The 23,697-nt window shown below is 40.8% G+C and overlaps 1 protein-coding gene across 1 annotated transcript in view; it reads left to right on the plus strand.

The window, feature by feature from the left end:
• Positions 1-23,697, plus strand: part of LOC134207928 (protein artichoke) — a 203,634-nt gene that overhangs the window by 58,909 nt on the left and 121,028 nt on the right. The gene's annotated exons all lie outside the window — the stretch shown is intronic.

The raw sequence follows: 23,697 nt of genomic DNA on the forward strand, positions 1-23,697 counted from the left end.
GAATCGATTGCGCGGGGTTTCGTGCTGGGCAGACTACTTTAAAGTGCCCATTTTGCCCCAATTCCCCTAAAAATCACAATATTTCTACTATGCCTCAGGCTGACGCTGATATTTCTTCAATAAATATATGTTTCCTGAAGGGAAAAAGTGCGATGAATCGTTTGCGTAGGGTTTCGTGATAAGCTGATCCTTTTAAAGTGAGCATTTTGCCCCAATTCCCCTGAAATCACAAAATTTTTACTATGCCTCAAGCTGACGCTGATATTTCTTCGATAATTATAGGTTTTATGAAGCTAAAAGTGCGATGAATCGATTGCGCGTGGTTTCGTGGTGGTCAGACCACTTTGAAGTGCTCATTTTGCCCCAATTCCCCTGATATCATAAAATTTCTGTTATGCCTCGAGCTGACGCTGATATTTCTTCAATAACAATAAGTTTTCTGAAGCGAAAAAGTGCGACGAATCGATTGCGCGGGGTTTCGTGCTGAGCGGACCCTTTTAAAATTACCATTTTGCCCCAATTCCCCTGAAATTACAAATTTTTTGCTGTGCCTCGAGCTGACGCTGATATTTCTTCAATAATTATAAATTTCCTGAAGGTAAAACATGCGACGAATCGATTCCGCGGGGTTTCGTGCTGGACAAACTACTTTAAAGTGACCATTTTGACCCAATTCCCCTTAAATTACAATATTTCTGTAATGCCTCGAACTGACGCAAATATTTCTTCAATAATTTGAAGTTTGCTGAAAGGAAAAAGTACGATTAATCGATTGCGCGGGGTTTCATGCTGGGCAGACCACTTGAAAGTGACCATTTTGCCCCAATTCTCCTAAAATCACAATATTTCTGTAATGCCTCGAGCTGACGCTGATATTTCTTCAATAAATATATATTTCCTGAAGGGAAAAAGTACGATGAATCGTTTGCGTGGGGTTTCGTGATGAGCAGACCCTTTTAAAGTTTTTTTTGCTATGCCTCGAGTTGACGCTGATATAAGTTTCCTGAAGGGAAATCGACGAATCAATTCCGCGGGGTTTTGTGCTGGAAAGACTACTTCAAAGTGACAATTTTACCCCAATTCCCCTTAAATCACAATATTTCTGTAATGCCTCGAGCTGACGCTGATATTTCTTGCGAAAAAGTGGAAAAAGTGCGATGAATCGTTTGCGTGGGATGTCGTGCTGGATAAACCACTTTAAAGTACCCATTTGCCCCAATTTCCCCAAAAATCACAATATTTTTACTACTACTACTTACTACTACAGCGTCAGCTCGAGGCATCAATTGTATATATTGTGAATTTGGGGGAATTGGAGCAAAATGGTCTGTTCAGCACGAAACCCCGCGAAATTGATTAATCGTACTTTTTTCTTACAGCCAACTTAAAATTATTGAATAAATATCAGCGTCAGCTCGAGGCATAGCAAAAAAAAAGCGATTTCAGGGGAATTGGGGCAAAATGGTAACTTTAAAGTGGTCTGCTCAGCATGAAACCCCGCGCAATCGATTAATCATACTTTTTCCTTTCAGCAAACTTAAAATTATTGAAGAAATATCAGCGTCAGCTCGAGGCATAGCAGAAATATTGTGATTTCAGGGGAATCGGGGCAAAATGGTCACTTCAAAGTGGACTGCCCAGCACGAAACCCCGCATAAACGATTTGTCGCACTTTTTCTCTTCAGGAAACTTATTGTTATTGAAGAAATATTAGCGTCAGCTCGAGGCATAACAGAAATATTGTGATTTCAGGGGAATTAGGGTAAAATGAGCACTTCATAGTGGTCTGACCAGCACGAAACCACGCGCAATCGATTAATCATACTTTCAGCAAACTTAAAATTATTGCAGAATTATCAGCGGCAGCTCGAGGCATAGCAAAAATTTTGTGATTTCAGGGGAATTGGGGCAAAATGATCACTTTAAAAGGGTCTGCCCATTACGAAACCCTACGCAAACGATTCATCGCACTTTTTCCCTTCAGGAAACATATATTTATTGAAGAAATATCAGCGTCAGTCTGAGGCATAGTAGAAATATTGTGTTTTTTAGGGGAATTGGGGCAAAATGGGCACTTTAAAGTAGTCTGCCCAGCACGAAACCCCGCGCAATCGATTCATCGCACGTTTTTCCTTCAGGAATCATGTACTTTCTGGAAGCGGGCTTGGTAGTCATATGGCTACTGCTTCTGCCTCATACGCAGGAGGTCGTGGGTTCAATCCCAGGTCCGTTCCATTCTCCTACTTTGTATCTTTCTCTTTATTTCTCATGTTCTAGCAATCCCATACCGTTTCCATTACTATTCCTATACCTTCAACTTGAGTTTTCTAACAGTAATCTGCTAGAATTGGAAATGAACTATAGAGCTCGTTTCCTACATCCAATTAGAAATTCCATCAGTTACCTTCTCCTATCTATCACATTGGCAGCTCGTTAACCAAGACGGACCTCTGCCTCTCCAACCTAACCCAAAAATTCCAACAAATTCCGCATGAACTCGTGGCAAGTGCAGAGGTATATTCGGCTTGCAGTGGGCGAGTTATTGCATCATCATTTCCTCCCCCTTCCCTACATTGACTTGTATTCTGACGTGGCAGGCGCCAGCATGACCTAACAAATGAGATCACCAGTACTTGCACATTGAAGATGTGTGCTAGTCCCAAGCAAACATCTGTTGGTTCCCTGTGCAAGAACAGCTGATCTGGTCATAATGGAGTAGCAACTACGAGCAGTCAATCAAGCTAAAAAAATATTTCGTTTAAGCAAGAATCAAACACTTTTTGGATCCATTAAATAAACTATCATTGAAAATATTTAATAAATAATTCCAATAGTCATAACAACGCAGCACTATAAACTGACTGCTTTCGATCTGTGTATTGCCTCTTCCTACTACGAAGGATTCGTTTGTGCATATTCTAATTTAAATACTTGCTCCAATCTCCCGATTGGGAATAACAACACGTTACCGATTCCAACCTCTTTATCACAAATTACATCTGTAATCCAACCTCCCGGCTGCGGATAATTATTTCCAATAGATACCAACCTCCCGGTTGCGGATTCCAACTTATCATCTATCCAATTATGCATTTCAATCTTTCGGGTACATAAATGTTCCAACCTCCCGGTTGCGGAGATCGTTTTTTTTCATGTCGGCCTAACTTCATTTTTTTTTTCTTTCAATGGATTGATAATAACGTATCCATTTGAAATTGTTGAATTTCTTACCTGTCCTCGCTTCTAGGCTTCTAGAAATCTAGTAGATCGGCCTTTTTTTAACCCTTCGTCGCCAATTGTAGCGTCCCGGAAAAACTTCCTCTCGCGTTCGCGTCTCAAAACTGTCTCCCCCTTCCTCTCCCAAAGTCTCCTCCATTCAGGTCATCTTTCAAGTAATGTTTATTTTCATAGCAGGTATAACAATTATTTGCACACTACCTCTACAGAAAGGAGGTTTACGAATCTCTTGAAAGAAAGCTTCCAAGCCTATTGGCAGGATGTTTCGGAGTCTCTTGAAGAAGGCTTACGAGCTTTGAAGGAGCCTTTTGAATGGAGGCTTCCAAGCTTCTTGCAACGAAGCAACTGAGCTTTTCGAAAATGCCGTTCTACAGGAGCCTTCCGAACCTCCAGATTCTAGATTTTAGTTTAAATGCAACATTTTGTCTCGATAGATTACATTATCGATACATTACATTGAAGATTTTTAATTGCCAGCGAATGTACCCCCTGGGGTACATGTACTCCAGGTTGAGAACCGCTGCCGTACGTAATACAAATGTCACAATCCGCAGATTCAAGGGATTGATAATAGTAATGTTATTATATTTGCAATTTGACAGAAGAATACGGTTCTTATGTTTATATTTCGGTCCTACTACAAATTCCTCCTATAGCTAAGCTTTTGACTGACTACACATATCTATGGTTGCTACTCCGTGATTGACCAGAATCAGTGAAATTGCACAAAGAATCAACTGAATCATTGACTGGGATTGTTCAAACATTCTCAGTGTGCAAGTTTCAGTGACTCAAATGTTCAAATGATCAACAATGGCGTCGGCCACGTCCTTGTAGTAAGTTAGGAAGAGGAAAGAAATATTAGTAGGTGGTTTTTTGTTATTTGAAGACCGTGTTTACCTCTGCGTCTCCACAAAAAGCACAGGAAGGATTATGAGTTAGTCGGTGGGCATAATTAGATCTGGATTCACTAAGCGGTAAGACCGTGCCATTCTTTTTACACTAACTTACCATGATTCGGCTGCACAAAGCAGAACAAATTAACTACCTGCACACCGAGCAGGAACACGATCAAACGCATATCAATTGATTTAGCGAACACCAAATAGATATTTTATCATTTTCGCGACGACTAATACTTGTGATGGGACTACAATTTGGCACATCGACGATTGTTAATGCATTGAATAAATATGGTCATGATCGGAAAACGGCACACAATAGATTAGGCTCGGCTTATAAAGGATACGAAAGAAAAGCACCGCCCAGGCGGCCTTAATCTGGCACAGGATTTTTTCCTAGCTGGGGGCCTAACAAGAACAAAATCTATTCAATTGAAATTCATAGCGGGTGATTGCTCTGGGGTGATCAGTGCCAGGTTTATTTGGTCAACCCACACAAAAATAAATAGGTCGATATACAGTTGCAATGCGTCGAGAACGACAAAAATCACATTTCGGTCGATTGAAAACCCATAAACAACAATAAATCGACTATCTTCACTCATCCGTTGACAATATTCCGATTTGTGCGAACCGGCTAAATGCTACCAAGCTCGACGGAAATCCCGTAGGACGGGATAAACCAGTTGACGCTAAATCATATTCCACGGACACGAAATGATAAAAAATGACACAAAGACGAGAGGTTTATAAACGGCTAAACGAGGGGCACCTCCCGGCCCGGCAACAGAGGAAACAATAAAACAATATTGATTGTGTCTCTGCAGGTTTTTCTTTCGTTTTGGAGAAAACCCCATCGCCGGAAGGTCCCCAGAGCAAGGACCAGAGAAACAAGCGCTCTTCCACAAGCGGAAAGACATCGCCAGATGAATAAAACATTGATTCTGTCGACATTTTTCGGGGCATTTCTCCCTTGGGGGGTGAGGTGTGCGGGCGACTCACTTTGATGTGACATTCTTATTTCGGTCGGACCGAATCTTTTGTGCTGCTCGCGCGGAACCCCAAAAGCTTGCACCAGCAGCACCAGAAGAATAACCTCTATCTTCTCTTTTTTTGCGGTCCCGTGTCACCCGGGACCACTCCGGGGACCGAAATTATTGTTTTAATTTTCGCCGCGCGACTTTTTGTGACACGGAGCCGAGAGGCCAAGCGAATTGGGTGGGACCAGAAAGAAGTGCCCGCCGGGTGTGCTTGTGGGTGGGTGTGTTTCGATTCTTAGGGAAATTGTATAAAGCGACGGTGCTGACTATGCGGGAAATGGGATGTTTGCCGTTTGTGCAATGGTGTAGGTAGGTTTTCAAGAAAAGGGGGGAAAATCAGAAATAAACAGGAATTAATAGATACAAAATATCAATAGAAATAAGTAAATTATAAGTGCAAAATAAAGAACTCTGAAACAAGTCATCGACATCTTCTAGTTACGTCAACGCGTCCAAGCCGAAAGATATCGAACAGTAGTAGTGACAGCAACAGCAGCAGGTCCTGGCACGAGGTCGGCGGGGTGATAAAAATATGTTCCGCTTGGAACGTGAGCTGAATCAAAACCGAACCGACAGTTGTTCGGTAGTGAATGAATGGCGACGGGTGCGGGGAACGCACCGACGGAGCACATTTTCGCGTGTGAAGAGGAGGCCTCCTTCAAGACCGGGCTGATGCGTAAAAGTCCTTATAGGAAAGGAAGGCAATTTCATTTTGATAGTTTATTCTGGGACGAGAGCTTTTCAGAGGCTTTTATGGTCTTATCTTGGGGTCTTTCGTAAAGTACTTATGGTATCATGGCCTGTTTGTAGGTTCATGGCATGCTAAGGCTGCGTCGTCGTTGTCGCGGCCGAGTGGTATCACCGTGAATCAATTTTCAATGACAACTTGATTGGTGTGCCGAAAGGGCCGACAGAAGCTATCAAGGGATGTGGCAAGTAAAAATAATAAAATTTTATCGTGAAACATGCTCGGCAGTTTTGGTGATATTTTATTAACCATTACGACATTGTATGGAGAAGCGTACCCGTGGCGTAAATTTTGGGACGCAGTAGATTATTCTTCCGCCGAACTCCGTAGGCGTTTGGATGTTCGTTTCATCATCCAACCGAACGGCCTAATAAAGCTCGTTAATCGATTTCATTAGCCTGGGAATGTGGCAGCGCTTATGTGAAAACAATTTGGAATTTAATCGAATTTGCTGGAACTGTTTGATGTCATTTAAGTGCTGCATTTTAAGGTTCTGACACATACGTGTCAGACCATGCTTGATTGGATGGATCGTGCGTGCGTTCGAGGGGATGGGGCATTTACGTCGATGTATTTGCGATAATTAGAGCACAAACGCCCTTTCGCTACGCTAAGTAAATTGCAGTAGGGAATGGTCTGAACAGTACAGCTAGGGTCAGATTATTCATCAAACAGAATCATTCGTGGAAGCCGGATATTGATAAAAATTGTTTTTTTTTATTATTACTCGACATCCAAGAGCATATTGAAAAATGGATCATATTGTAGTTATTGTGCCTTCGTGAAGCATGATACAGACTTGAAAGTCCATATTGTACTATGCTCCTCAGGCGGTGGCAGTCAACATGCAGAAGGTGCCTCATTGCCAGGAATTCTATCTTTGATGGAATCACTTTATGTTCTTTGAATGAGCAGAAGGAATCTTATCTGTGATGATGATGTTGATTGAAGCTGGATGGGAGCGGGACCGAGAAGTATCATTAGGAGAGCAGATGAGATCACATGCACTGACAGCACGTTGTAACTGGAACAAGGTTCTCTCTAGCGTAACGTAATCAGACAACGGCTTCGTTCGACGGAGATGAGTTGGCTTTGTGCGGAGAAAATGCGTGAAGGGTTCTTATGATTGTTGAACAATTACGCAACGACGTAGGCTCCCATATCTGCATCACTTTAGCCCTGCTATGTGCCGGCATAAATGCAGTTATTTTTTTGTAACCGGGACAACCTTTGAATACTTTGGATTAATTCGCTGAAAGTCTCCTCATGAACGATACAATATTGTGAATTCCGTTGGATGTAAAAGAGATATGCAAAGTACAAGTGAACGACTTCACAAATTAGGACTAGACAAATTTTGAACTATTATTTATTTCATCTTCATTATAGCGAATTGTAGTGAACTATTCTAGAGAATTAAAAGTCATAAGGGTTGTGTACATGACACGACCGTCCGACGTAAACTACGTAAAACGTAAAACGTAATACATGAAGAGTACAAAATACTCCAAATTAAGGATAATTACTGTCAAATCGCTGAGGAGGCACCTTGATAAATAAATTTTCTGTCGCAATCCACCAAAACGTACTTGAAATTTCGCCATCGATGACTTCGTTTTGGTTGAACTGTAGTCAAGCGAATGTGTTTTGCAAAATTATTTCGGATCAACAATCACTTCACAACATTCACAAGAGGCTCGGGAGCCTCCTTTCAAGAGGCTCGGGAGCCTCCTTTCAAGAGGCTCGGGAGCCTCCTTTCAAGAGGCTCGGGAGCCTCCTTTCAAGAGGCTCGGGAGCCTCCTTTCAAGAGGCTCGGGAGCCTCCTTTCAAGAGGCTCGGGAGCCTCCTTTCAAGAGGCTCGGGAGCCTCCTTTCAAGAGGCTCGGGAGCCTCCTTTCAAGAGGCTCGGGAGCCTCCTTTCAAGAGGCTCGGAAGCCTCCTTTCAAGAGGCTCGGAAGCCTCCTTTCAAGAGGCTCGGAAGCCTCCTTTCGGAAGCCTCCTTTCAAGAGGTTCAGAGCCTCCTTTCAAGAGGCCCGGAAGCCTCCTTTCAAGAGGCCTGGAAGCCTCCCTGCAAGAGGCTCGGAAGCCTCCTTTCAAGAGGCTCTGAAGCCTCCTTTCAAGAGGCTCAGGAAGCCTCCTTTCAAGAGGCTCAAGCCTCCTTTCAAGAGGCCTCGGAAGCCTCCTTTCAAGAGGCTCAGGAAGCCTCCTTTCAAGAGGCTCAGGCCTCCTTTCAAGAGGCTCAGGAAGCCTCCTTTCAAGAGGCTCAGGCCTCCTTTCAAGAGGCTCAGAAGCCTCCTTTCAAGAGGCTCAGGAAGCCTCCTTTCAAGAGGCTCAGGAAGCCTCCTTTCAAGAGGCTCAGAAGCCTCCTTTCAAGAGGCTCAGGAAGCCTCCTTTCAAGAGGCCCGGAAGCCTCCTTTCAAGAGGCTGGAAGCCTCCTTCAAGAGGCTCGAAAGCCTCCTTTCAAGAGGCTCGGAAGCCTCCTTTCAAGAGGCTCGGAAGCCTCCTTTCAAGAGGCGCGGAAGCGTCCTTGCAAGAGGCTCAAGCCCCCTTTCAAGAGGCTCGGAAGCTTCCTTTTAAGAGGCTCGGAAGCCTCCTTTCAAGAGGCTCAAGAGGCCTCCTTTCAAGAGGCTCGGAAGCCTCCTTTCAAGAGGCTCGGAAGCCTCCTTATAAGAGGCTCGGAAGCCTCCTTTCAAGAGGCTCGGAAGCCTCCTTTCAAGAGGCTCGGAAGCCTCCTTTCAAGAGGCTCAGATGCCTCCTTTCAAGAGGCTCGGAAGCCTCCTTTCAAGAGGCTCGGAAGCCTCCTTTCAAGAGGCTCGGAAGCCTCCTTTCAAGAGGCTCGGAAGCCTCCTTTCTAGAGGCTCGGAAGCCTCCTTTCAAGAGGCTCGGAAGCCTCCTTTCAAGAGGCTCAGAAGCCTCCTTTCAAGAGGCTCGGAAGCCTCCTTTCAAGAGGCTCGGAAGCCTCCTTTCAAGAGGCTCAGAGCCTCCTTTCAAGAGGCTCAAGCCTCCTTTCAAGAGGCTCAAGCCTCCTTTCAAGAGGCTCAGGAAGCCTCCTTTCAAGAGGCCCGGAAGCCTCCTTCAAGAGGCTCAGAGCCTCCTTTCAAGAGGCTCGGAAGCCTCCTTTCAAGAGGCTCAGGAAGCCTCCTTTCAAGAGGCTCGGAAGCCTCCTTTCAATAGGCTTGGAAGCCTCTTTTCAAGAGGCCCAGAAGCCTCCTTTCAAGAGGCTCAGAAGCCTCTTTTCAAGAGGCTCAGAAGCATCCTTTCAAGAGCCTCAGCAGCCTCCTTCAAGAGGCTCAGAAGCCTCCTTCAAGAGGCTCGGAAGCCTCCTTTCAAGAGGCTCGGAAGCCTCCTTTCAAGAGGCTCGGAAGCCTCCTTTCAAGAGGCTCGGAAGCCTCCTTTCAAGAGGCCCGGAAGCCTCCTTTCAAGAGCTGCGGAAGCCTCCTTTCAAGAGGCTCGGAAGCCTCCTTTCAAGAGGCTCGGAAGCCTCCTTTCAAGAGGCTCGGAAGCCTCCTTTCAAGAGGCTCGGAAGCCTCCTTTCAAGAGGCCCGGAAGCCTCCTTTCAAGAGACTCAAGCCTCCTTTCAGGAGACTCGGAAGCCTCCTTTCAAGAGACTCAAAGCCTCCTTTCAAGATACTCGGAAGCCTCCTTTCAAGAGACTCAGGCCTCCTTTCAAGAGACTCAGAGCCTCCTTTCAAGAGGTTCTGGAAGCCTCCTTTCAAGAGGCTGGAAGCCTCCTTTCAAGAGGCTCAGAAGCCTCCTTCAAGAGGCTCGGAAGCCTCCTTTCAAGAGGCTCAGAGCCTCCTTTCAAGAGGCTCAGGAAGCCTCCTTTCAAGAGGCTCAGGAAGCCTCCTTTCAAGAGGCTGAGAAGCCTCCTTTCAAGAGGCTGAGAAGCCTCCTTTCAAGAGGCCTCGGAAGCCTCCTTTCAAGAGGCCTCGGAAGCCTCCTTTCAAGAGGCTCGGAAGCCTCCTTTCAAGAGGCTCGGAAGCCTCCTTTCAAGAGGCTCGGAAGCCTCCTTTCAAGAGGCTCGGAAGCCTCCTTTCAAGAGGCTCGGAAGCCTCCTTTCAAGAGGCCCGGAAGCCTCCTTTCAAGAGGCCCGGAAGCCTCCTTTCAAGAGGCTCGGAAGCCTCCTTTCAAGAGGCTCGGAAGCCTCCTTTCAAGAGGCTCGGAAGCCTCCTTTCAAGAGGCTCGGAAGCCTCCTTTCAAGAGGCTCGTAAGCCTCCTTTCAAGAGGCTCGGAAGCATCCTTTCAAGAGGAATCACAAAGTTCTTAATATTTCAATTGAAATGATTTTGAAATAATTCTTACTTTTATATTGCATTGTATTTATTCATATTTCTCTCTTCGTATTTCTTACTTCTCATTTCACTTTGCACTTCTCACTTCTCATTATACCTTATTATACATCACATCTGATTTTTCTTTTGTCAACTTCGCTTCTAACTTCTAACTTTTCACTTCTCACTTTAACTTTTTTTTTCCTCACTACTAACTTCGCACTTCTCACTTCTCATTTCTCCCTTGCCACTACTCACTTCTTACCTCTCACTTCGCACTTCTCACTCCTGATTTGTCACTTCTCACTTCTCATTTATCACTTCGCATTTATCACTTCTAACTCTTTACTATATCGTGCATGTAACATCGAATTAGCCAGGTGCATGCATTGCATTGCAAAATACTTCGAGTTAGAGAATATCGAGTAAGGGAGATATCGACTTTCGGAGGGAACGCAGTATGCTAGAGTCAAGAGACTTTGAATTTTACCGAGTCAGGGAAAATATTGAGTTTCAGAACATCGAATTCGGGCGAGTTCACTTTAGTTTCTTTTATTTTTCAATATTGACGAAGTCAACTGTGAACATTTAGCGGCAAAAACTAAAGCGTATGTGTTTTTATTTCGCGGTTTAACATATTTTAAATTTCTAAAACCAAACATATTTTTTGCTAGGGTACTAGTCCCAAATTTAACAAAACCTTCGCTTAGACCGATTCGTTTACATCCCTCACAAATATGTATGTTTGCTTAAAGGCAAAGGTATGCTGCGGACAATTGTTTTCGTATAGTAAATTCACATCGCATTTTATCGTCCACATTCCTGGCGTTTCGTTCATCGTTCTGCATGTTTCTGTGAATGTTTCTCTAGGCATGGCGTGGATAAGCAAACATCGAATTACATATTTGGTTTGCTACACGAAACGCATTGTCCGGCATGTGCCCTTCTTGGAACTAAGAGATGGAGATCAGAAGGCTGACAGTCATTTTTGCAACTCCATCCATTCTTGTCTTCAAATGAGTTCGTTGTTCATTTTTCAATCAAAAGCAAAATATTTTTACGACTTCGAATTTTAGAATTATTTAAATATTTCAGTCAGTGTTTGTGTCAATTGTAAAATTAGACATTTCGAATAAATAACTTTTTTCCCCAACTTGTAATTAAAAATGCTTTCGATTTTTGGTGGTGCTATCCTGTCATGGTTGAACATGCATCCACAGATAGATTTCATACTTCACTATTTCATCATCCATCAAACTTCTCATGAATCATGACAGAGCCCTCGGTATATGCTCGGATGCTGGTAGCCACACACCGGTCACACCGCATCTCATTTTGATACCCCCGCGCGCGCCCCCAATCAGCCACAGCTGCGCTGCGTTGCCGCGTCGCGTCAAATTATGCCACTACACGACCCATTTCCACGCACTGATGTGGTCTCATGGCAACCATAAAGCTTTTCGGCGCTTGCCGGTCGCCATCGTCGCGTCGCCAGCGCTGGAAATTTTCATATTCTGCTGCCTTGCCCCTTCAGGCAGAACCACTATCTCTTCACTGAAGGCTGCTGACTGGGAGGACACCGTAACCAGCGTGGTTGACATGAGCCACAAATTAGTCCAGCATTTTCGGAAAACTGAATTTGGAGAATGCTGATGCGCTAATAAAAGTGGCCCGGAAAGGAGTGCGCCCGGGATGGTGGAGCACAACGTTGGCCGCATAATTTTGACGTGCTCCAAATGTTGTGTCGTTGTTACTCTGCTCACAACGCAACGGTGCCATAGCTATATTGCCATCATCCGCGGCGCGCTGAAGTGCCATGATAATGAGTCTGACACAGTTTATGGCATTTATGGAGCAAGGGTTGTATACGCATGAATATGCGCTGTCATGTACGTTTAGTCGCTCCTCCGAGGAGAGTTGTCAATTGAGCCGAGACTAAAAATAGTGCCACTCGCTGCACACAAGAGGAAACCCAGTGGGGCGTAGCATAGAGTTGCCGGCGGTCGTTCGGGATGAGTGAAGCCCAAGAAAATTGAAGTTTTTGGCGACGTAGTTTTTCGTACGAGAATTCAATTACTTAGAATGATGAACAATGGCCAAAATCTGTGCAGTCTACCAGAACCTTTTCCTTGTGTACAATTTATGAGATCGAATGCAAAATTTTTCGTTATCGACGATAACAAAACACCGAAGAAGTCTTCAAGTAGTAAACAAAATATGTTTTTGATGATACAAACAAACATAGTGGAACGAAATGAAAGAGTTGTAAAGTATAATAAACTAGTTTATTTGTCTGTGACATCAAATGCTGTGTCCGGTTGTCTAAGGTTGTCACTGGTTTTGTTTTCTGCATCTGATAGTAAAAAGAAGAATTGAAGTGTCAAATATTTTATTTTTTGTGGGAATTTCTCCGTGTGCTGCGTCTGGTTGACTAATCACCGGACAGACAAACAGGGCTATCATATTTTTGATGATGATTCTAAAATTCTGTTTTAAAATCCTTAAAATTTCCATTGGATATTTCTTCGAAATATCCAATCAAATCCTTCAAGAGGTATTTCCAGAGGAAATTCATTCGAATTTCCAGAGGAAATTCATTCGAATTTCCAGAGGAAATTCATTCGAATTTCCAGAGGAAATTCATTCGAATTTCCAGAGGAAATTCATTCGAATTTCCAGAGGAAATTCATTCGAATTTCCAGAGGAAATTCATTCGAATTAATTCATTCCAATTTCCAGAGGAAATTCATTCGAATTTCCAGATGATATTCAATTGAATTTCCAGAGATTATTCATTCTATCTTCCATTGGAAATTCATTCGAATTTCCAGAGGAAATTCATTTGAATTTCCAGAGGAAATTCATTCCAGAGGAAATTCATTCGAATTTCCAGAGGAAATTCATTCGAATTTCCAGAGGAAATTCATTCGAATTTCCAGAGGAAATTCATTCGAATTTCCAGAGGAAATTCATTCGAATTTCCAGAGGAAATTCATTCGAATTTCCAGAGGAAATTCATTCGAATTTCCAGAGGAAATTCATTCGAATTTCCAGAGGAAATTCATTCGATTTTCCAGAGGAAATTCATTCGAATTTCCAGAGGAAATTCATTCGAATTTCCAGAGGAAATTCATTCGAATTTCCAGAAGAAATTCATTCAATTTTCCAGAAGAAATTCATTCAATTTTCCAGAAGAAATTCATTCGAATTTCCAGAGGAAATTCATTCGAATTTCCAGAGGAAATTCATTCGAATTTCCAGAGGAAATTCATTCGAATTTCCAGAGGAAATTCATTCGAATTTCCAGAGGAAATTCATTCGAATTTCCAGAGGAAATTCATTCGAATTTCCAGAGGAAATTCATTCGAATTCCAGAGGAAATTCATTCGAATTTCCAGAGGAAATTCATTCGAATTTCCAGAGGAAATTCATTCGAATTTCCAGAGGAAATTCATTCGAATTTCCAGAGGAAATTCATTCGAATTTCCAGAGGAAATTCATTCGAATTTCCAGAGAAAATTCATTTGAATTTCCAGAGGAAATTCATTCGAATTTCCAGAGGAAATTCATTCGAATTTCCAGAAATTCATTCGAATTTCCAGAAATTCATTTCGAATTTCATCCGAATTTCCAGAGGAAATTCATCCGAATTTCCAGAGGAAATTCATCCGAATTTCCAGAGGAAATTCATCCGAATTTCCAGAGGAAATTCATCCGAATTTCCAGAGGAAATTCATCCGAATTTCCAGAGGAAATTCATCCGAATTTCCAGAGGAAATTCATCCGATTTCCAGAGGAAATTCATCCGATTTCCAGAGGAAATTCATCCGATTTCCAGAGGAAATTCATCCGATTTCCAGAGGAAATTCATCCGATTTCCAGAGGAAATTCATCCGATTTCCAGAGGAAATTCATCCGATTTCCAGAGGAAATTCATCCGATTTCCAGAGGAAATTCATCCGAATTTCCAGAGGAAATTCATCCGATTTCCAGAGGAAATTCATCCGAATTCCGGAAGGAATTCATCCGAATTCCGGAAGGAATTCATCCGAATTCCAGAGGAAATTCATCCGAATTTCCAGAGGAAATTCATCCGAATTTCCAGAGGAAATTCATCCGAATTTCCAGAGGAAATTCATCCGAATTTCCAGAGGAAATTCATCCGAATTTCCAGAGGAAATTCATCCGAATTTCCAGAGGAAATTCATCCGAATTTCCAGAGGAAATTCATCCGAATTTCCAGAGGAAATTCATCCGATTTTCCAGAGGAAATTCATCCGAATTTCCAGAGGAAATTCATCCGAATTTCCAGAGGAAGTTCATCCGAATTTCCAGAGGAAATTCATCCGAATTTCCAGAGGAAATTTATCCGAATTTCCATTCGAATTTCCCAAAGAATTTTATTCGAATTTCCCAACGAAATTCATTCGAATTTCCCGAGGAAATTTATTCGAATTTCCCTAGGAAATTCATTCGAATTTCCCGAGGAAATTCATTCTAATTTCCCGAGGAAATTCAATCGAATTTCCCAAGGAAATTTATTCGAATTTCTCGAGGAAAGTCATACTAATTTCCCGAGCAAATTCATTCGAATTTCTCGAGGAAATTAATTCGAATTTCCCGAAGCAATTCATTCGAATTCTCCGAGGAATTTCATTCGAATTTCCCAAAGAATTTCATTCGTATTTCCCAAGGAAATTCATTCGAATTTCCCAAGGAATATATATTCGAATTTCCCAAGGAAATTCATTCGAATTTCCCTAGGAAATTCATTCGAATTTCCCGAGAAAATTCATTCGAATTAGAATTAGAATGAATTTCTTCGAGAAATTAGATTGAATTTCTTCGAGAAATAAGAATGAATTTCCTCGGGAAATTAGAATGAATTTCCTCGGGAAATTCGAATGAATTTCCTCGAAATAGAAATAAATTGAGGGAACGAATTGAATGAATTTCTGGGAAATTCGAATGAATTTCCTCGAAATTCGAATGAAATTCGAAAATTCGAATGAATTTCTGGGAAATGAATGAATCTCGAATTGAATGAATTTCCTCGGGAAATTCGAATGAAATTCGAATGAATTTCTCAGGAAATTCGAATGAATTTCCTCAGGAAATTGAAATTTCCTCGGGAAATTCGAATGAATTTCCTCGGGAAATTCGAATGAATTCAGGAAATTCGAATGAATTTCGGAAATTCGAATGAATTTCCTCGGGAAATTCGAATGAATTTCCTCGGGAAATTCGAATGAATTTCCTCAGGAAATTCAGAATGAATTTCTCAGGAATTCGAATGAATTTCCTCAGGAAATTCGAATGAATTTCCTCAGGAAATTCGATGAATTTCCTCAGGAAGAAGAAATTCGAATGAATTTCCTCGGGAAATTCGAATGAATTTCCTCGGGAAATTCGAATGAATTTTCTCGGGAAATTCTAATAAATTTCCATGGGAAATTCGAATGAATTTCCTCGGGTAATTCGAATGAATTTCCTCAGGAAGTTCGAATGTATTTCCTCGGGAAATTCGAATGAATTTCCTCGGGAAATACGAATGAATTTTCTCGGGAAATTCGAATGAATTTCCTCGGGAGATTCGAATGAATTTCCTCGGGAAATTCGAATAAATTTCCTCGGGAAATTCGAATGAATTTTCTCGGGAAATTCGAATGAATTTTCTCGGGAAATTCAAATAAATTTCCTCGTGAAATTCGAATAAATTTTCTCGTGAAATTCTAATGAATTTCCTCGCGAAATTCGGATTAATTTCCTCGAGAAATTTGAATGAATTTCCTCGGAAAATTCGAATGAGTTTCCTCGGGAAATTCGAATGAATTTCCTCGGACAATTCGAAAGCATTTTCTCGGAAAATTCGGGGGAATTTCCTCGGTAAATTCGAATGAATTTCCTCTGGAAATTCGAATGAATTTCCTCTGGAAATTCGAATGAATTTCCTCGGGAGAAATTTCCTCGAATGAATTTCCTCAGGAAATTCAGATGAATTTCCTCGGGAAATTCAGATGAATTTCCTCGAAATTCGAATGAATTTCCTGGAAATTCGATGAATTTCCTCGGGAAATTCGAATGAATTTCCTCAGGAAATTCGAATGAATTTCCTCGGAAATTCGAATGAATTTCCTCAGGAAATTCGAGATGAATTTCCTCGATTCGGAAATTCATTCGATGAGAATTCTGATTTCCTCGAGGAAATTCGAATGAATTTTTTCAAGGAAATTCGAATTTCGGAAATTCGAATTTCTCAGGAAATTCAATGAATTTCCTGAGGAAATTCGAATGAATTTCCCGAGGAAATTCATCTGAATTTCCTGAGAAAATTCTTCTGAATTTCCTGAGAAAATTCATCAGAATTTCCCGAGGAAATTCATCTGAATTTCCCGAGGAAATTCATTCGAATTTCGATGAAATTCATTCGAATTTCCCGAGGAAATTCATTCGAATTTCCTGAGGAAATTCATTCGAATTTCCCGAGGAAATTCATTCGAATTTCCCGAGGCAATTCATCTGAATTTCCTGAGGAAATTCATTCGAATTTCGAGGAAATTCATTCGAATTTCCCGAGGAAATTCATTCGAATTTCCTGAGGAAATTCATCTGAATTTCCCGAGGAAATTCATTCGAATTTCCTGAGGAAATTCATTGAATTTCCCGAGGAAATTCATTCGAATTTCCTGAGGAAATTCATCTGAATTTCCCGAGGAAATTCATTCGAATTTCCCGAGGAAATTCATTCGAATTTCCTGAGGAAATTCATTCGAATTTCGAGGAAATTCATTCGAATTTCCTGAGGAAATTCATCTGAATTTCGAGGAAATTCATTCGAATTTCGAGGAAATTCATTCGAATTTTCAGAGGAAATTCATTTGAATTTCCCGAGGAAATTCATCCGTATTTCTCGAGGAAATTCATCTTTATTTCCCGAGGAAATTCACCCGAATTTCCCGAGGAAATTCATCCGAATTTCGAGGAAATTCATTCGAATTTCGAGAAAATTCATTCGAATTTGAGGAAATTCATTCGAATTTCCTGAGGAAATTCATTCGAATTTCCTGAGGAAATTCATTCGAATTTCGAGGAAATTCATTCGAATTTCGAGGAAATTCATCTGAATTTTGAGGAAATTGATTCGAATTTCGAGGAAATTGATTCGAATTTCGACGGGAAAATGATTCGAATTTCGAGAAAATTCATTCGAATTTCGAGGAAATTCATTCGAATTTCCTGAGGAAATTCATTCGAATTTCTGAGGAATTTCATTCGAATTTCCCGAGGAAATTCATTCGAATTTCCCGAGGAAATTCATTCGAATTTCTGGAGGAAATTCATTCGAATTTCCCGAAGAAATTCATTCGAATTTCCCGAGGAAATTCATTCGAATTTCCCGAGGAAATTCATTCGAATTTCCCGAGGAAATTCATTCGAATTTCCCGAGGAAATTCATTCGAATTTCCCGAGGAAATTCATTCGAATTTCCCGTGGAAATTCATTCGGATTTCCCGAGAAAATTCATTCGAATATCCCGAGAAAATTCATTCGAATTTCCCGAGGAAATTTTTTCGAATTTCCAGGGGCAATTCATTCGAATTTCCAGGGGAAACTCATTCGAATTTCCAGAGGAAATTCATTCGAACTTCCAGAGGAAATTCATTCGAATTTCCAGAGGAAAGTCATTCGAATTTCCAGAGGAAATTCATTCGAATTTCCAGAGGAAATTTATTCGAATTTCGAGAAATTCATTCGAATTTCGAGGAAATTCATTCGAATTTCCCGATAAAATTCATTCGAATTTTCCGATGCAATTCATTAGAATTTCCCAAGGAAATTCATCCAAATATCCAGGAAATTCAATCGAATTTCCAGGGCAAATTCATTCGAATTTCCAAGACAAATTCATTCGAATTTCCTGAGGAAATTCATTCGAATTTCTGAGGAAATTCATTAGAATTTGAGGAAATTCATTCGAATTTCGAGGAAATTCATTCGAATTTCGAGGAAATTCATCTGAATTTCGAGGAAATTCATTCGAATTTTCGAGGAAATTCATTCGAATTTCTCGAGGAAATTCATTCGAATTTCCTTGGGAAATTCATTCGAATTTCCCGAGGAAATTCATTCGAATTTCGAGGAAATTCATTCGAATTTGAGGAAATTCATTCGAATTTCTAGGAAATTCATTCGAATTTCTAGGAAATTCATTCGAATTTCGAGGAAATTCATTCGAATTTCCCGAGGAAATTCATTCGAATTTCCCGAGGAAATTGATTCAAATTTCCCGAGGAAATTGATTCGAATTTCCCGAGGAAATTGATTCGAATTTCCCGAGGAAATTCATTCGAATTTCCCGAGGAAATTCATTCGAATTTCTCGAGGAAATTCATTCGAATTTCCCGAGGAAATTCATTCGAATTTCCCGAGGAAATTCATTCGAATTTCCCGAGGAAATTCATTCGAATTTCCCGAGGAAATTCATTCGAATTTCCCGAGGAAATTCATTCGAATTTCCCGAGAAAATTCATTCGAATTTCCCGAGGAAATTCATTCGAATTTCCCGAGGAAATTCATTCGAATTTCGAGGAAATTCATTCGAATTTCGAGGAAATTCATCTGAATTTCGAGGAAATTCATCTGAATTTGAGGAAATTCATTCGAATTTCCCGAGGAAATTCATTCGAATTTCGAGGAAATTCATTCGAATTTCCCGAGGAAATTCATCTGAATTTCCCGAGGAAATTCATTCGAATTTGAGGAAATTCATCTGAATTTTCGAGGAAATTCATTCGAATTTCGAGGAAATTCATCTGAATTTCGAGGAAATTCATCTGAATTTCGAGGAAATTCATTCGAATTTCGAGGAAATTCACTCGAATTTCCCGAGGAAATTCATTCGAATTTCCCGAGGAAATTCATTCGAATTTCGAGGAAATTCATTCGAATTTCGAGGAAATTCATTCGAATTTCGAGGAAATTCATTTGAATTTCGAGGAAATTCATTTGAATTTCGAGGAAATTCATTCGAATTTACGAGGAAATTCATTCGAATTTCGAGGAAATTCATTCGAATTTCGAAGAAATTCATTCGAATTTCCGAGAAATTCATTCGAATTTCCCGAGGAAATTCATTCGAATTTCGAGGAAATTCATTCGAATTTAGAGGAAATTCATTCGAATTTCGAGGAAATTCATTCGAATTTCCCGAGGAAATTCATTCGAATTTCGAGGAAATTCATCTGAATTTGAGGAAATTCATTCGAATTTCGAGGAAATTCATTCGAATTTCGAGGAAATTCATTCGAATTTCCCGAGAAATTCATTCGAATTTCGAGGAAATTCATTCGAATTTCCTGAGGAAATTGATTCGAATTTCGAGGAAATTGATTCGAATTTCGAGAAAATTCATTCGAATTTCCTGAGGAAATTCATTCGAATTTCCCGAGGAAATTCATTCAATTTCGAGGAAATTCATTCGAATTTCCTGAGGAATTTCATTCGAATTTCCTGAGGAAATTCATCTGAATTTCCCGAGGAAATTCATTCGAATTTCGAGGAAATTCATTCGAATTTCCCGAGGAAATTCATTCGAATTTCGAGGAAATTCATTCGAATTTCCTGAGGAAATTCATTCGAATTTCGAGGAAATTCATTCGAATTTCGAGGAAATTCATTCGAATTTCCCGAGGAAATTCATTCGGATTTCCCGAGGAAATTCTTCCGAATTTCCCGAGGAAGTTCTTCCGAATTTCCCGAGGAAATTCATCCGAATTTCCCGAGGGAATTCATTTGAATTTCCCGAGGAAATTCATTCGAATTTCTCGAGGCAATGCATTCGAATTCTCCGATGAATTTCATTCGAATTTCCCAAAGAAATTCATTAGAATTTCCCAAAGAAATTCATTCGAATTTCGCAAGGAAATACATTCGAATTTCCCGAGAAAAATTATCCTAATTTCCCGAGGAAATTCATTCTAATTTCCCGAGGAAATTCATTCTTATTTCTCGAAGAAATTCAATCTAATTTCCCGAGGAAATTCATTCGAATTTCTCGAGGAAATTCATTCGAATTTCCCGAGGAAATTCATTCGAATTTCCCGAGGAAATTCATTCGAATTTCCCGAGGAAATTCATTCGAATTTTCCGAGGAAATTCATTCGAATTTCCCGAGGAAATTCATTCGAATTTCCCGAGGAAATTCATTCGAATTTTCCGAGGAAATTCATTCGAATTTTCCAAGGAAATTCATTCGAATTTCCCGAGGAAATTCATTTGCATTTCCCGAGGAAATTCATTCGAAATTCCCGAGGAAATTCATTCGAATTTCCCGAGGAAATTCATTCGAATTTCCCGAGGAAATTGATTCAAATTTCCCGAGGAAATTGATTCGAATTTCCCGAGGAAATTGATTCGATTTTCCCGAGGAAATTGATTCGAATTTCCCGAGGAAATTCATTCGAATTTCTCGAGGAAATTCATTCGAATTTCCCGAGGAAATGCATTCGAATTTAACGAGGAAATTCATTTGAATTTCGAGGAAATTCATTCGAATTTCGAGGAAATTCATTCGAATTTCGAGGAAATTCATTCGAATTTCCTGAGAAAATTGATTCGAATTTCCCGAGGAAATTGATTCGAATTTTTCCGAGGAAATTGATTCGAATTTCCCGAGAAAATTCATTCGAATTTCCCGAGGAAATTGAATAAATTCATTCGAATTTCCCGAGGAAATTCATTCGAATTTAGAGAAATTCATTCGAATTTCGAGGAAATTCATCTGAATTTCCCGAGGAAATTCATTCGAATTTCCCGAGGAAATTCATTCGAATTTCGAGGAAATTCATCTGAATTTCCTGAGGAAATTCATTCGAATATCCCGAGGAAATTCATTCGTATTTCTTGAGGAAATTCATTCGTATTTCCCGAGGAAATTCATTCGAATTTCCCGAACAAATTCATTCGAATTTCCTTGAGGAAATTCATTCGAATTTCGAGGAAATTCATTCGAATTTCCTGAGGAAATTCATTCGAATTTCGAGGAAATTCATTCGAATTTCCTGAGGAAATTCATTCGAATTTCGAGGAAATTCATTCGAATTTCGAGGAAATTCATTCGAATTTCCCAAGGAAATTCATTCGAATTTCCTGAGGAAATTCATTCGAATTTCAAGGAAATTCATTCGAATTTCCCGAGGGAATGCATTCGGATTTCCCGAGGAAATGCAGTCGAATTTCCCGAGGAAATTCTGTCGAATTTCCCGAGGAAATTCATTCGAATTTCCCGAGGAAATTCATTCGAATTTCCCGAGGAAATTCATTCGAATTTCCCGAGGAAATTCATTCGAATTTCCCGAGGAAATTCATTCGAATTTCCAGAGAAAATTCTTTCGAATTTACAAAGAAAACTCTTCCGAATTTCCCGAAGAAATTCATTTGAGTTTCTCTAGGAAATTCATTCGAATTTCCCGAGGAAAATCATTCGAATTTCCCGAGGAAAATCATTCGAATTTACCAGAGGAAATTCATTCGAATTCCCCAAGGAAAATCATTCGAATTTCCCGAGGAAATTCACTCGAATTTCAGATGAAATTCACTCGAATTCCAGAGGAAATTCATTCGAATTTCCTCGAGGAAATTGATACGATTTTCTAGAGGATATTCATTCGATTTTTCAGAACAAAATCACCCGGGAAATTACAGGAGATTCATCCGAATTTTAGGAAGAAATATATTTACAGGAAATACTTTCGAATTTTATGAAAAAAAAAAATCATTAGAATTTCAGGACGAGATTTTTCTGAATTCGCAGTGTACCCCAATGTTGCAAAGGACCTTTAAGAAAAATTTCCATTCTGGGTGAAGTCCAGCTATCGACCAAACTTGATGCCAGATATTTCCTCGTTTTGCTTCTAGGCTTATGTTTGTTTATAGAATTTATTTCTTCCCTACGTAAATTGGCCGACCCTGTCGCACTTGCGCTCCAGAATTCTTGTTGATATCGTCTCTGTTTGAGATCAAATAGAGATCAGAATTTTATGCCGCAAGTATCAGTTGGTAAACACCTGATTTTATCGACTTTTTGTTTTGAATTTTCAAATTGCTTTCCTCCTTTTGAAACTCATCCGGAAATTCCTCCTAGCTGTTCCAAAGAATGTCCATTGTAACTTTAAGAACTTTACTTTGAAAACACAATTTCAACAAATTCAATTACGATAATGTGCGTATGTGTAATGTGTAATGTGTGGCTTTTTGGTATCGAGCAAGTTGTCATATTGCGCAATGAACATCTTTCACAGAACGAATGCCGGCCGGAGAGACTGGATGGATTCGGCAGCTCCACCCCTCTTATAAACGATACCAAAATAGAATCTTTATATCCATCGACAGACGAAGCGCACGTTCGGCTTTCATCAACGTGAAATAAAACTAAATCAATTCACCTAATCTCTTACTTTACTATATGGCACCCGGGACACAAAGGCCCGGTCCCTGCTGGTGCTAACCATAATCGGAGAACGGCCATTGCGCACAGCGTTCTTTCTTCGTTCTTTGATTAATTACGACATCCGCCTCCGGAACTGAACTGGAACGTGATCCTCCTGTAGTTTGTCCTCCCATCTAATGCCGGTGTAATATTCCCCGACTCGACAACGTTACCCCCACATATCCCTCCCCGGTACAATCGAGTTTTGTTTTGTTAGCCCTCTTCGGCTGGGCACTTTGCCGGCAGCCAGTAGGTAAATGGATATCTTCTTTCGTTTCCATCATTAGAACAGACGTGGTGGGATTTCGCCGTAACGACGACAGCGACGATGTGATCCAGTCGAATCCGCGACAGGGTCCTCTTCACAGCGCAGCAGAGCATCAGCAGCCGCAGTGGATCCACTACAAGCGAGACGATTGTCACTGCTATGTGTAGTGACGGTTTTCATCAACTCGTTTGCAGAGTTATCGAACCGGAACCAGATCCATCCGTTGAAGGGGCCACGTGCGCGGAAATGTTGAACGTTTACATTTGTTTTTTTTTTGCCGAGCTCGCTCCATTCGTCCATCGATTTGTTGAAAGCTATATTTACTCCATGTGAGCGACGCGACAACCACGACGCGATTCTATCGCTTGGCGACTGCGATTCTGTCGCCTTTGGTATGGAAGCGTAAGTGGAACATTGCCGTCGCGGCGATGAAATCGTTTAGGTCTGGCCTTTATACATACGTATTTGTGCGAATTTAATTTTTCCCTTAAGGGCTTGCCATCTGTATGTATATGTATATCGCATCCATCAGAGGGAATGACCCAATGTCATATGTGGAAGCTTCGGAACACATTCCACGAATTGTTTCACTCATCCTCGTCTCGTGGCAACGCATCACAGCAGGCGATGATGTCCCACCGATCGGCCGCCAGCTGTCGAGCAAACCCAGCAAGAATGTTGTCCGAATGAAATTCTCGACCCTTGTCATTTGATCGAAAACAAGATTAATCCATCTAGTTGTGAT

Source organism: Armigeres subalbatus, chromosome 1 (genome assembly GCF_024139115.2).
Source record: "Armigeres subalbatus isolate Guangzhou_Male chromosome 1, GZ_Asu_2, whole genome shotgun sequence".
NCBI lineage: Eukaryota > Metazoa > Arthropoda > Insecta > Diptera > Culicidae > Armigeres > Armigeres subalbatus.